We start from the raw sequence: 12,327 nt of genomic DNA, 5'->3' as shown, positions 1-12,327 counted from the left end.
CAGGTATTGGCACCATAGCCCCTGCCCTACTGTACCAGGTCATCCAACGTAGGTGTCACCAAGGAGAATCCCCTGCTTCCAGGGTGAGCAGCCCACTCCTAACTGCTCTCCCCAAGGCCCATGCGAGGGCTGGTCTCCAGACCTAGGAGAACCTGACTCCAGCCCTTGATAGCTCAGCAGAGGTGGCTATGACATGAGCACTGCTTTGGGGACAGCAACAAGGACCTCCAGACACTGCCAAGACCTGAAGCACCGAAATTTGTGCTCCATAACCAGCCTCAGCTGCTGCTTCAGTGTCTGTAGGCAGCACTTCTAGTGAAGCAACAACAGGGCCCCCAGATCCCAGAGCAGTTGAAGTAGATTTACGTATCACCCAAGATACATGGTAACTGATTCATTCTTACATTCAGCAGACAGCAATTCTTCACCCCCTGCAGCTGTTCTACAATTTTTAGCAAATATTGTTGTCAGTAGCCTTTCTTCCCCATGTCCAACCAGATTTTTTTTTTTTCCAACCAGATTTTATTTCATGAAAATTTAAAACGAAATCCTTCATATCTACCCTTCATAAAAATTGGGAGTATTTGTTCTGAATTTTTCCAATCCTTTCATATATAATGATGCATACTAAAGAAAATTCAGTTTTTTCTTAGTTATTATGCATCTGTATTTAGTCTTAAGATTCTGCAGCTTTTAATTTTAGTCAATAAAGCTTTTCAAACATCTAGTAGTTCACATTATTTCCTTCTTTCCAATAATATATATTGATTTAGCTTTCAAATAGTAATATTCTATCGTTATCATTTAATTTATAATGTGTAACTCCCAATACTTTAGTCTCATTTTGCTAAAAACTTATGAGTAATTCTACTTTTTAGAATTTATCTTCTCTAACCTCAAAATAGTACTATCATTTATTTTACTTTGCAGAAAACTCAACCTGTTCTGGAAAAAAACATTCACAAAATTCTGCCGTACTGCTGTAGCAAGGCTCCATATACCATACATTTTATAATTCTATAGAATCACAAAAGACCCCAACTAGTCAGAGTGATCTTGAAAAAGAAGAACAAAGTGGGAGGAATCACACATCTTGATTTCACACTGTATTACAAAGCTATAGTAATCAGTCAGTATGGTATTGTCATAAAAACAGACACAGAAATCAATAGAACAGAAATACAGAGCCCAGAAATAAGCACATGAGTAATCAATTAAATTATGACAAAGGAGCCATAGATAGATATATAACTGGAAAGGGACAGTCTCTTTAATAAATGATGCTGGGAAAACTGGATGCCACATGCAAAAGAATGAAACTGGATCACTATCTTACATCACATACAACAATCAACTCAAAATCCATTTAAGGACTAAAATATAAGACCTAAAACCATAAAACTCCTGGAAGAAAACATAGGCAGTGAGATCTTTGATGCTGGTCTTGGTGATAATTTTTTAGATTTGACACCAAAATCAAAGGCAAAAAAACAAAAGTATACATGTGGAACTATATCAAACTAAAAAGCTTCTGCATAGCTGAGGAAACAATCAACAAAATGAAAAAGTAACCTACAGAATGGGAGAAAATATTTGCAAATCATATATGTGAAAAGGGCTTAGTTTCTAAAAAGAACTTATACAACTCAATATAAAAAAAACTGTGATTAAGAAATGGGTAGAGGAATAGAATAGATATTTTTCCAAAGAGGAAATACAAATGACCAAAGGGTACACAAAATGTGCTCAACATCACTATCAGGGAAATGCAAGTCAAAACCACAATGACACATTACCTCTCACCTGTTTAAATAGCTATCATCAAAAAGACAAAAGGTAACACATGTTGATGATGATGTGTTGGTAGGAATGTAAATTGGTACAGCTACTATGGAAAACAGTATGGAGGTTCCTCAAAAAGTTAAAAATAGACACGATCCAGAAACGATCCATAGGATCCAGAAATTTTACTCCTGAGTTTATAACCAAAGGAAATGAAAACAGGACATTAAAGAGATATCTGCACTCCCATGTTCATTGCAGCATTACTTATAATAGCCAAGATATGAAAACTACCTAAGTGACCATCATGGATGGATGAATGGATAATGATGATGTGAGACACACACACACACACACACACGGGAATACTATTCAGCTATGAGAAAGAAGGAAGGAAGTCCTGCCATTTGAGCCAACATAGATGGACTTTGAGGGCATTATGCTAAATGATATAGCGAGACTGAGGAAGACAAATGCTGCTTGGTGTCACTTATATGTGGAATCTAATAAAAAGCCAAACTCATTGAAACAAAGAGTAGAAAGGTGGTTGCAAAAGCTGGGGGCTGGGGGAAATAGGATAAGGTTAGTAAAAGGGTACAGACTTTCAGCTATAAGATGAATAAAGTCTGAGGATCTAATTTAAAACACAGTGATTAGAGTTAATAGCACTGTATTGTCATGACACTGTATTGTAAAATAGAAAATTGTTGAGACAGTAGAACTTAAATGTCCTCACCAAAAATGAAAAAGAAAAAAATAATTTTTTTTATGTTGTAGTTCTGTTCAATTTGGTGGCATTGGGTTTATCAATTTTCTATTGCCACTTAGCAAATTGCTACACAGTTAGGGGCTTTAAAATGTACACATTTACTGTCTCGCAGTTTCTGTGGGTTGAGTCAGGCATGGGTTAGCTGAGTCCTCTGCCTTCAGAAGGCTGCAATCAAGATTTTGACCAGATTGTGTTCTCATCTAAAGGCTCAAGTAGGGAAGAATCTGCTTTTTGGCTCATTCAGGTTGTGGGCAGAATTAATTTCCTGGCAGCTATATGACTGAGGGCTCTGCCTTCTTGCTGGCCCTCTCAGGTCCTAGAGGCTGCCCACAGTTCCCTGCCATGGGGTCTTTTTCCTGGGCAGTTTCCAACATGGTCTCTTGCTTCTTCAAGGCCAAGAAGGGAATCTCTGGATCCAGTCTGCTAAAACAGTATGTTACGTAAAAAGAAATATTTTTGCCGTATTCTATAGTCTAGAAGCAAGTCACAGGTCCTCCTGCATGCTAGATGAAGGGATCATACAAGGGTATGACTCATGGGGGGGGGGTCACCTTGGGAGTGTCTGTCATATCCTTCCAATCTCATGATTAAATGACCTAGCGTGATCACTTGACAACTAAGCATATATTATTTAATGTATCCCGTGAGATTTTTTTTGTATTAAAGTATGCATCCCCAAATGGTTCGAGACATACTAAAGGACTTCCGTTCTCAGAAATATTTTTTAGCTATTTGAATACAAGTGCTACTAACTCATTTACTGCATTTTGTAAGAATAACATTCCAGTTAGCGGGCTTCCCTGGTGGCGCAGTGGTTGAGAATCTGCCTGCCAATGCAGGGAACACGGGTTCGAGCCCTGGTCTGGGAAGATCCCACATGCCATGGAGCAACTAGGCCCGTGAGCCACAACTCCTGAGCCTGCGCGTCTGGAGCCTGTGCTCCACAACAAGAGAGGCCGCAATAGTGAGAGGCCCACGCACCGCGATGAAGAGTGGCCCCCGCTTGCTGCAACTAGAGAAAGCCCTCGCACAGAAACGAAGACCCAACACAGCCAAAAATAAATAAATTAATTAATTAATTAATTAATTAAAAAAAAAAAACATTCCAGTTAGCTTACAATTCTTTTTCTTTTCTTCCTTTTTTTTTTTTTTTTTACTATTATGGGCACAGTAAATTAAGTTATAATGTTCTCCGTTTTGCATTTATTCACATCCTGAGGTCTTCTTTTTTTGTAACAAAATGCATTTTTGATCTTCAGTAATGGTTTCATCTGCAATCCTTCTATCTGTGTTTCCTTACAAAAAGGGAGAGTGAGAGGGAGTGAGCCTTGGTGCTAGCAAACTCGGCATTCAGAATAACAAAGATAGGCATTGAAAGGCTGGGCTGGATTGACATCAGTAGTAAAAACAAGGCATTATTTATGAAGCCTGCCTGCCTATAATTTTCCAGTGGTAATTTTTATTCCCTGACTCATTCCTCTTTTAGCATACACATTTAATAAAACCATTATGGAATAAAAACCAAAAGCAATCTAAAGCCAAAGCATACTTAATTATTGCTTAACATGATGAAAAATGTTGCAAGAACAAATCGTTGGGACTGGGATATTAATGGGGCAAGCCATGACTTCAAAGTGACTGCAAGTGTGTAGAATTTGGTACACCAGGTAAACAAAGCAGCAGCTTTTGCTTTTGTATAACACAGAAAGCCACACCTTTATCTAATCTCCAGGCTAAATCTTCCCCCTTTTCAGTAAAACTGTAGTGTTGGTATTTGGAGGCAGTTTCCCTGTGGAAATTACCACAATGGACCAGACAGCTGAGGTAATGACGTAACCAGGGTTACTGAATATTTTACTGCTTGCATTAGCAAGAAGATTATATAGTTAATCAATCCACAAATACTTCCTGAGTTCTTATTAAATGCAAGACACACAGGGGCAAACCTGCCTATAATCAAATGAAATAATGCAAATGATAGCACGCTGTAAACTACATCTCCATTAAAAATGTGTCATGATTATTTAAAATAATATAAATTATTATTATATTATTTTGCAGCCTGGCCCCCAAGTGGCAAGATAGTGCTTTTAATCTATTCTGTTGGGAGTGACCCAGAATTATCTGGACTGAAGTACACTATGCTTAAAACCAAGCATACTGGGCTTCCCTGGTGGCACAGTGGTTAAGAATCCACCTGCCAATGCAGGGAACATGGGTTCGAGCCCTGGTGCGGGAATATCCCACATGCCGTGGAGGAACTAAGCCCGTGCCCACAACTACTGAGCCTGCACTCTAGAGCCTGTGTGCCACGACTACTGAAGCCCGCGCACCTAGAGCCCGTGCTCTGCTGCAAGAGAAGCCACGACAGTGAGAAGCCCGCGCATCGCAACAAAGGGTAGCCCCCGCTCACCGCAACCAGAGAAAGCCTGCGCACAGGAATGAAGACCCAACACAGCCAAAAATAAAAACAAATAAATTAATTAATTTAAAAAAATAAGCATACTGGGAACGGGGTTCAAAGATTAATGGTGATGGATGCTCACTAAATGTATTGCAATAATAATTTCACAATATATGTAAGTCAAACCATTATGTTGTACATCTTAAACTTGTACACTGATGTATGTGAATAATATCTCAATAAGACTAGAAAAAATGGTTAACAGAAAGCAAGTCAGATTCTTAGGAAGTTGGCTCCAATATTCCATTATTTTCACTATATATAATAGCAAGATAAAGAGTCTTTGCTCCCCACTGAAAAAATGGACCGACTTGGATAGAGATCAGTGCATTTGTGAATGCCCAATATTCCAGACAAATCTAGTTTATTAATCAGTGCTCTAAATTAGAGATGTTTTTCTGCTATGCAAAGTGCAGTAAGCCTCAAAACCATCATGTTATCACCACACTTACCTTTGATTATAAATTCATAGCTTGGCATAACATTGGTACATTTTATATAGAGAGACATTGAAAAATGGCTTTTATACATTTCATTGGTTATGAAAGGAAAGTTATGATTTAGCCTTAAGCCAACTTCCCTGCCTTGGGATCTAGGCTTTTTTTTTTTTTTTTCTTATTTTCTATTTTCTATTTCTTTATCATTTACGGAGAAGCTTCTTTTATTCTTCATTTCTCTTCCACAAATAGAGCCCTGAATTCAAGCCAGCATTTTTAAGAGACAGCACTAATCCCAGTTACTTATTAAGTGGGTTTTGAATACCTATAATTCAATGGTATCTTTTGACTTGTCAAGTTTGGTGTTGCCTTCAGCTGGAGGGCATACACAAGGTTGGTTTTTTTTTTTTTTTTTTTTTTTTTTTTTGCCTTTCTGCTTTGCATTCAGCAGCAGTAATATCAGAACTTAGACGACCAACAACTCTCAACACAGCTGGCTTCTGGTGCTGCCTTCATGTTCTTAAGTGAAGGAGGGTAAGACTTGCAAACCATTATAATAACCTTTCAATGTGCATGTTGCCACTTTGATGCTAATGCAGTTTTCCTAGAGAATATTCCCCAAACTACAAGTTGCACAAAAGATGCATTCTCCTGACATTCCTCTTCAGTTCATAGGGTGTCTCAAATATAAAGGCACATAAAATAGTCTTCTTGCAGTGAAGTCACTTGCTTCTATACTTGCCAGTTAGAATTTCATGTATATAAGGAAAATTTAATGTGTCTTTAAATTTAATTTTCACCTTCTTTATAATGCCTCCAAGCTAAAACTCAAGATACCATTTTTTAGCATTTTTATTATTATTTTTTAATGTAGAAAAGCCTGGAGCCTAATTAATACCCCATAAATTCTAAATAAACCTACTATACGCTAGCCAAAAGCAGGTGGGGACTGAGATCCAACCCTTCAAAACAGCTTCATAGAACCCAACAATCCACCTGTCCAGAGATTACTTGGCCAACTTTTTTTACAACAGATGTTTAAAATCCAAAGCAGTTTTGGCTTCAGGGAGAGCATCCTACAACATGAGCGATTCCATGGTTATTTGGTGCTTTTCTCAGAGTACCCTGCTTTTTGGAAAGTTACTGACCAAGAGTTGTAGATGTTAGACACCACAGGAAGAGAGCCACCAAGGCCAGACAGGAGCAGGTATCACCAACCTCAATAAGTAGACAAAAGAATTAAAACTTAGAAATGAACTTGCCCAGAGGAATTCTATTTAAAAATAAAAATGTAGTTTGGTGAAAGAATACACAGTACAGTGAAGGAATATATAGGGTTGTTGGGCTGCACCCTGCAGGCCTGCAAGGCCTGTACTTGCCCAGCTTCAAGACTGAAGAAAGAGCCTGGAGTCAGCCACAGAGACATCAGTGGTTTAATGGAGAGGGGCAACTTTTATTCCCTGCCGCATTCCTCTTTTAGCATACACATTTAATAAAAATGTTATGGAACAAAACTCAAAACGAAAGTTAATCATTTTCATTTTCCTATGTACCAGCAATAAACAAGTGGAATGTGAAATTAAAAACACAATGCCATTTACATTAGCAGCCCTGAAAATGAAATACTTAGGTTTAAAATTAACAAGGTATGTACAAAATCTATATGAGGAAAACTATAAAACCCTGAAGAAGAAAATTTTTTTTTAAATCTAAATAAATGGCGAAATATTCTATGTTCATGGATAGGAAGGCTCAACATTGTCAAGATGTCAGTTATTCCCAAATTGATCTATAGATTCAATGCAATCCCAATCAAAATTCCAGCAAGTTATTTTATGATATCGACAAACTGATTCTGAAGTTTATATGAAGAGGCAAAAGACCCTGAATAGCCAACACAATATTAAAAGAGAACAAAGCTAGAAGACTGACAACACTTGGCTTCAAGACTCACTATTAAGCTACAATAATTAGGACAGTGTGTACTGGTGAGAGAACAGACAAAGGGATCAATGGAACAGAATACAGAGCTAAGCAATAGACTCCCATAAATATAGTCAACTGATCTTTGACAAAGAGGCAAAGACAATATCATGGAACAAAGATTGTGTTTTCCACAAATGGAAAGCTAAAACAGCTAGACATTCCCACGCAAAGAAAATGAATCTAGACACAGAGCTTACACCTTTCACAAAAAGTGGATCGCAGACATAAATGTAAAATGCAGAACTATAAAACCCCTAGAAAATAATATAGGAGAAATCCTAGATGACCTTGGGTATGGGCATGACTTTTAGAATACAACATCAAAGGCACAACCTGTGAAATAAATAATTCATAATCTGGAATTCATTAAAATTAACAGTTCCGGTTTGCAAAAAACAATTTCAAGAGAATGAGAAGAGAAGCCAGACTATGAAAAAATATTGGCAAAAGACACATCTGATAAAGAATATTATGCAAAATACACAGGTAACTTTTAAAACTCAATAATAAGAACATAAACAACTTGGCTTAAAATGGGTAAAAGACCTGAACAGACACCTCACCAAAAAAGATGTATGAATGGCAAATAAGCATTATGAAAAGGCACTGCACATCATATGTCATTAAGGAATTGCTAATTAAAAAAAAAAAAGAAGATACTACTACATACCTATTAGAATAGCCAAATTCTGGAACACTGATATCACTAAATGCTGGTGAGGATATGGAGCAACAGGAACTTTCATTCATCGCTGGTGGGAATGCAAAATGGTACAGCCACTTGGAGGACAGTTTTGTGGTTTCCTACAAAAGTAAATATACCCTTTACCATATGATCCATTAATTTCGCTCCTTGGTATTTACTCAAAAAAGTTGAAACATTTATCTTCTCAAAAACCTGCACATGGATGTTTATAGAAGCTCTTTTCATAACTGCCAAAACTTGGAAGCAACCAAGATGTCCTTCTGTAGGTGAGTAGATAAATAAAGTCTGGTATATCCAGACAATTGAATATTTTTTAGCACTAAAAAAAATGAGCTATTAAGCCATGGAAAGACATAGAGGAAACTTAAATGCATATTAGTAAGTGAAAGAAGCTAACCTGAAAGGCTACATACTGTATGATTACAGCTATATAACATTCTGGAAAAGGCAAAACTCTAGAGGCAGTAAAAAGGTCAGTGGCTGCTACTAGTTGTGGGTCAGGGGAGGAAATGAATAGAGCACAAAGGATTTTAAGGCAGTGATAATACTCTGTATGATATTATAATGATGGATACATATCATTATCATCTTCCTAAACTGATAGAATGCATAATACCATGAGTTAATGCTGATATAAACTATGAACTTTGGGTGATTATGATATGTCAATGTAGGTACTTTAATTGGAATTAATGTACCACTCTGGGGGATATTGATAACTGGGGAGGCTATGCATGTGTACACAGTACACAATACAGGGAATATATAGGAAATCTCTGTACCTTTCTCTCAATTTTGTTTTAAACATTAAACTACTCAAAAAAAACATAGTCTTAATAAAGAAAAATTACTTTCAAGGCAAATATAATACATGGTATGCGTCCTTACAAAATTTGTGATCCAATTATAGAAATACATTGTGAGCCATGAGAAGTTAAATAACAAATGTAATATATGATATAGAATATTTCATGGTTAATGAGTCCAGAAAGAGCTGTGAGTTCAGAACAAGGAAATCTCTTTGCCCAGGAAGATTCAATGGAAAAGATGAGACTGAAATTGATTCTTAAAGGATAGTTTGGTTAAAGGGAAGGGAGAATGACGAGCCTGGGTTAGAGATTAGCTTATAAAAAAAATTCATACCACTTTTTAAAAGCAGTGCCCCTTCCCTTCATGTTCTGAGATTAGTGTGTGAGTTTGCTGCTCTTGAAATGATGTTAATGTTGCTTTCTCAAAGGATTGGTGCAAAATTTTTTACTTAGTGTGGACAATCTTTATAATATTACAGTATTGTGTTAAAAATAAATTTGATGAATAATTTATTGATTTCATGAGAAAATACCACTGTAAAGGAAGTTCTATATTAAAGCTTGCCTATTCCATTTTAGTTCAACATGAAAAGGCAGGTCATTGATTCAATGTAAACATCACAATATTATATTCTTGAAATTCCAAAACATCATATGAATAAAGGAAACAAAAAAATTTAAGCAAAAAAATCTGTAATACATTGTGAATTTCTTGAAAGTAACTGGTTTTATTTATTAATGCTTACAGGAAACCTAGCACATAGAAGACACTCAAAAATCTTTTTCTATTTTGAATTTAAAATAATTCTAAGTTAAGTCTAATCTCACATTAAACTCTTTTTTTTTTTTTTACATTTCTGACGATGATCCTTAAATAACCAAATCACAACTATTATACTATTTAAATTTAATTTACAACACAGTACATAAGTGCATGTTCATGCATATTTAAATCTTAAAGGTTTGCATGTATGCAGATTCTAAAATGTGGTCAAAGATAATTGTTACATATCATTTATATTGAAGAGGTGGCAGCTTGTGGGCAGAAGAACTAGCTTTGAATGCACTAACTTTTGTGCATATAAATTTATAGACTCTAGCATATTTTGATTATGGAATGGGGCTTCAGATTCTTTTAAACTTAATTATCTGAATGACAGATAATTTTCTCACATACATTATGTCATCCCACCATATTTTCAAACTTCCTAAGTTATTTCTTTTAAATAATGAGCCAAATGATTTTTTTTAAATGACAGGCCAGTACATTGCTAACAACTTGTTCAATTTAAAAGGTTGTTGGAAAGATGTTATTAAAATTCTGAGAAAATTCTGCATTAACACTAATTTATACTAATTTTGACAGCTTTTCAGTAACATGATATGGCAGTAAAATTAATATGAATCACACCTCAATGTTAATTTTTAAAAGTCCTGAGCCTGTCTTTTGAGTAACAGACATTTCTATAAACTGCTCAGGTATCATTAAAGCACAGAGCTGAGCAAGACCATGATAAAAGTGTGATATAAGTCCCATGTTACGTTCACTCATCCACTGATACAGTCATGCCTCGGTCTTGATAGTTTCTTTTAATGCCTTTCACCATTTGAAAGGGACAAATGTCCTTGTCCCATGTTATAATTCTATAGCATCAAGACTGTGAGTCCATGAATCCCACCACTTACTGTCTATCAATTTCCTCCTTCCTCTATTGCCTCCCTACCTATTTCATGATCCATACAATCATACCCTTGCAAATGCCTTCTGCCCTTTGCTTTCTTCTTGCCTGGACCCATGAACTGAATTCTGGTGAAAACTAATCAGTCCTAAACAGAATCCCACAACTGGGGAAGTTGGTTTTAGTATAAATGCACCATCATCTCCTTAATACTAGTGAAGTTTTCTTCCATCTTCTTCCCTACCACTGCCATCAACTAACTTCTCTTTCCTGATGTCTAGCTCCCTCCTGGCTACCTAATCTTTAACCAACTTTCTTGATGAGCTTTGTAAAATGTAAATCACTTTCCACCACTCCCAAGGTTAAAAGGCTGTAATGGTTTTCAGTTGCCATTAAGTAGCGTGCTAAACCCCTTAAGGAAATTTAAATACTCTATACATTACACAGCTCTTTTATCTGCCTCTCTTTCTCCTCTTAGGCTGTCTTTCTCTTCAGCACACTTAGTTCACATTGTCCTTTCACTTCCTCAAACTTTCTCACCTGGGGCCTCATTCATTTCTGCAGTTAGGCTGCTGGACAGCCTCTTCTCATTTTCAGGTAGGCCTTCCCTTGTCTCCAAATCTAAAATAGATTCTCCATTATTACCTCTCAAAGCATCTTTTCTTCTAATCATTTTTCATCATGTGTAACTACAGTTTTGATTTTTCTTTGCTTACTCTCTGCTTCTCCCAGTAAAATCTATGATCCAGGCAGCAGGGCACCTTACCATATGCCCATTACATAGTAGAGTATCTGGAACACAGACACTGCTTCATAAATATTGGTTAAATGAATGAAAAAATGAACATGTGAATGAAGCGTGCTGTTAGTTGACAAATACAGTAATTTGGGAGCACTATATTCTAAATACTAGTACATAAGCTGAGAAAAACTCCCTTAGGATTTCTTAAATCACCAACGGATTAACATGTTTTTCAGAAGTTCTATCAATATGTGATTTAAGTCTAATAAAATGAAGTGTTCTTTACTTCTTCAACACAGATCTCATTGTGTAATCACCAATTTTTCTTTGATTTGAATTTTATTTATTTTAACCAGTTTTTATATTCTTAATATGGTTCTAAACCAGCCTTATTATACAGAGGCAGAAACCAAGAGCCACAGAATTTAAATGAATCTCTAAACGCCACACAACTAGTAAGTGGCAGAACTGCTACTAGGATCTGAGTGTAAACTTTAAATCTTCCTTTTTATAAACTGTAATGTAAAAATCTTCCAAATGTTTAGGTTTTACCTAGCTACTTATTTAAAATATGATGACAGAGGATTTTAATAAGGTCCTAAGGTACTGACTTCTCATAGTTCATATGTTCTAACGGTAGCTAAATACTACTTTCCAGCTCAAGAGAACCCAGTGTTGCTTTTCTGTAATTGGTTTTCAATGAGCCTAGGACATTTGTATTATTCAGTTCTCTTTGTCAGTGATCCACATAGAGTTCTTCCTACACAGCTGATGTCTGTTTATTCACATGCACACTGATATTTAAGCCCTGTTTAGCTTTCTTTAGCTATCACTTTAGACTTACATTGCATTTAGTTCTTGATTGAAAGCTGGAGATAAGATCAGATCTGTCAACTTAACTGGATCCCCAAGACCTCCAGAAAGGGATTTATAAGGGAAATATAAGGAGACAA

The 12,327-nt window shown here is 36.2% G+C and overlaps 1 long non-coding RNA gene across 1 annotated transcript in view; it reads right to left on the bottom strand.

Moving 5' to 3' along the window:
• Positions 1-516: 516 nt before the first annotated feature.
• The window catches only part of LOC309659034, a 99,578-nt gene continuing 87,767 nt past the window's right edge, over positions 517-12,327 (bottom strand). Inside the window, exon 3 of the long non-coding RNA XR_014262527.1 lies at positions 517-3,553. This is a non-coding gene — a long non-coding RNA (uncharacterized lncRNA). The remainder of the gene's footprint in view (positions 3,554-12,327) is intronic.

Source organism: Balaenoptera physalus (genome assembly GCF_965194825.1).
Source record: "Balaenoptera physalus genome assembly, chromosome: 3".
Lineage (NCBI taxonomy): Eukaryota > Metazoa > Chordata > Mammalia > Artiodactyla > Balaenopteridae > Balaenoptera > Balaenoptera physalus.
The sequence above is the reverse complement of the archived record's forward strand: the minus strand, read 5'-3'. Positions and strand labels throughout refer to the sequence as shown.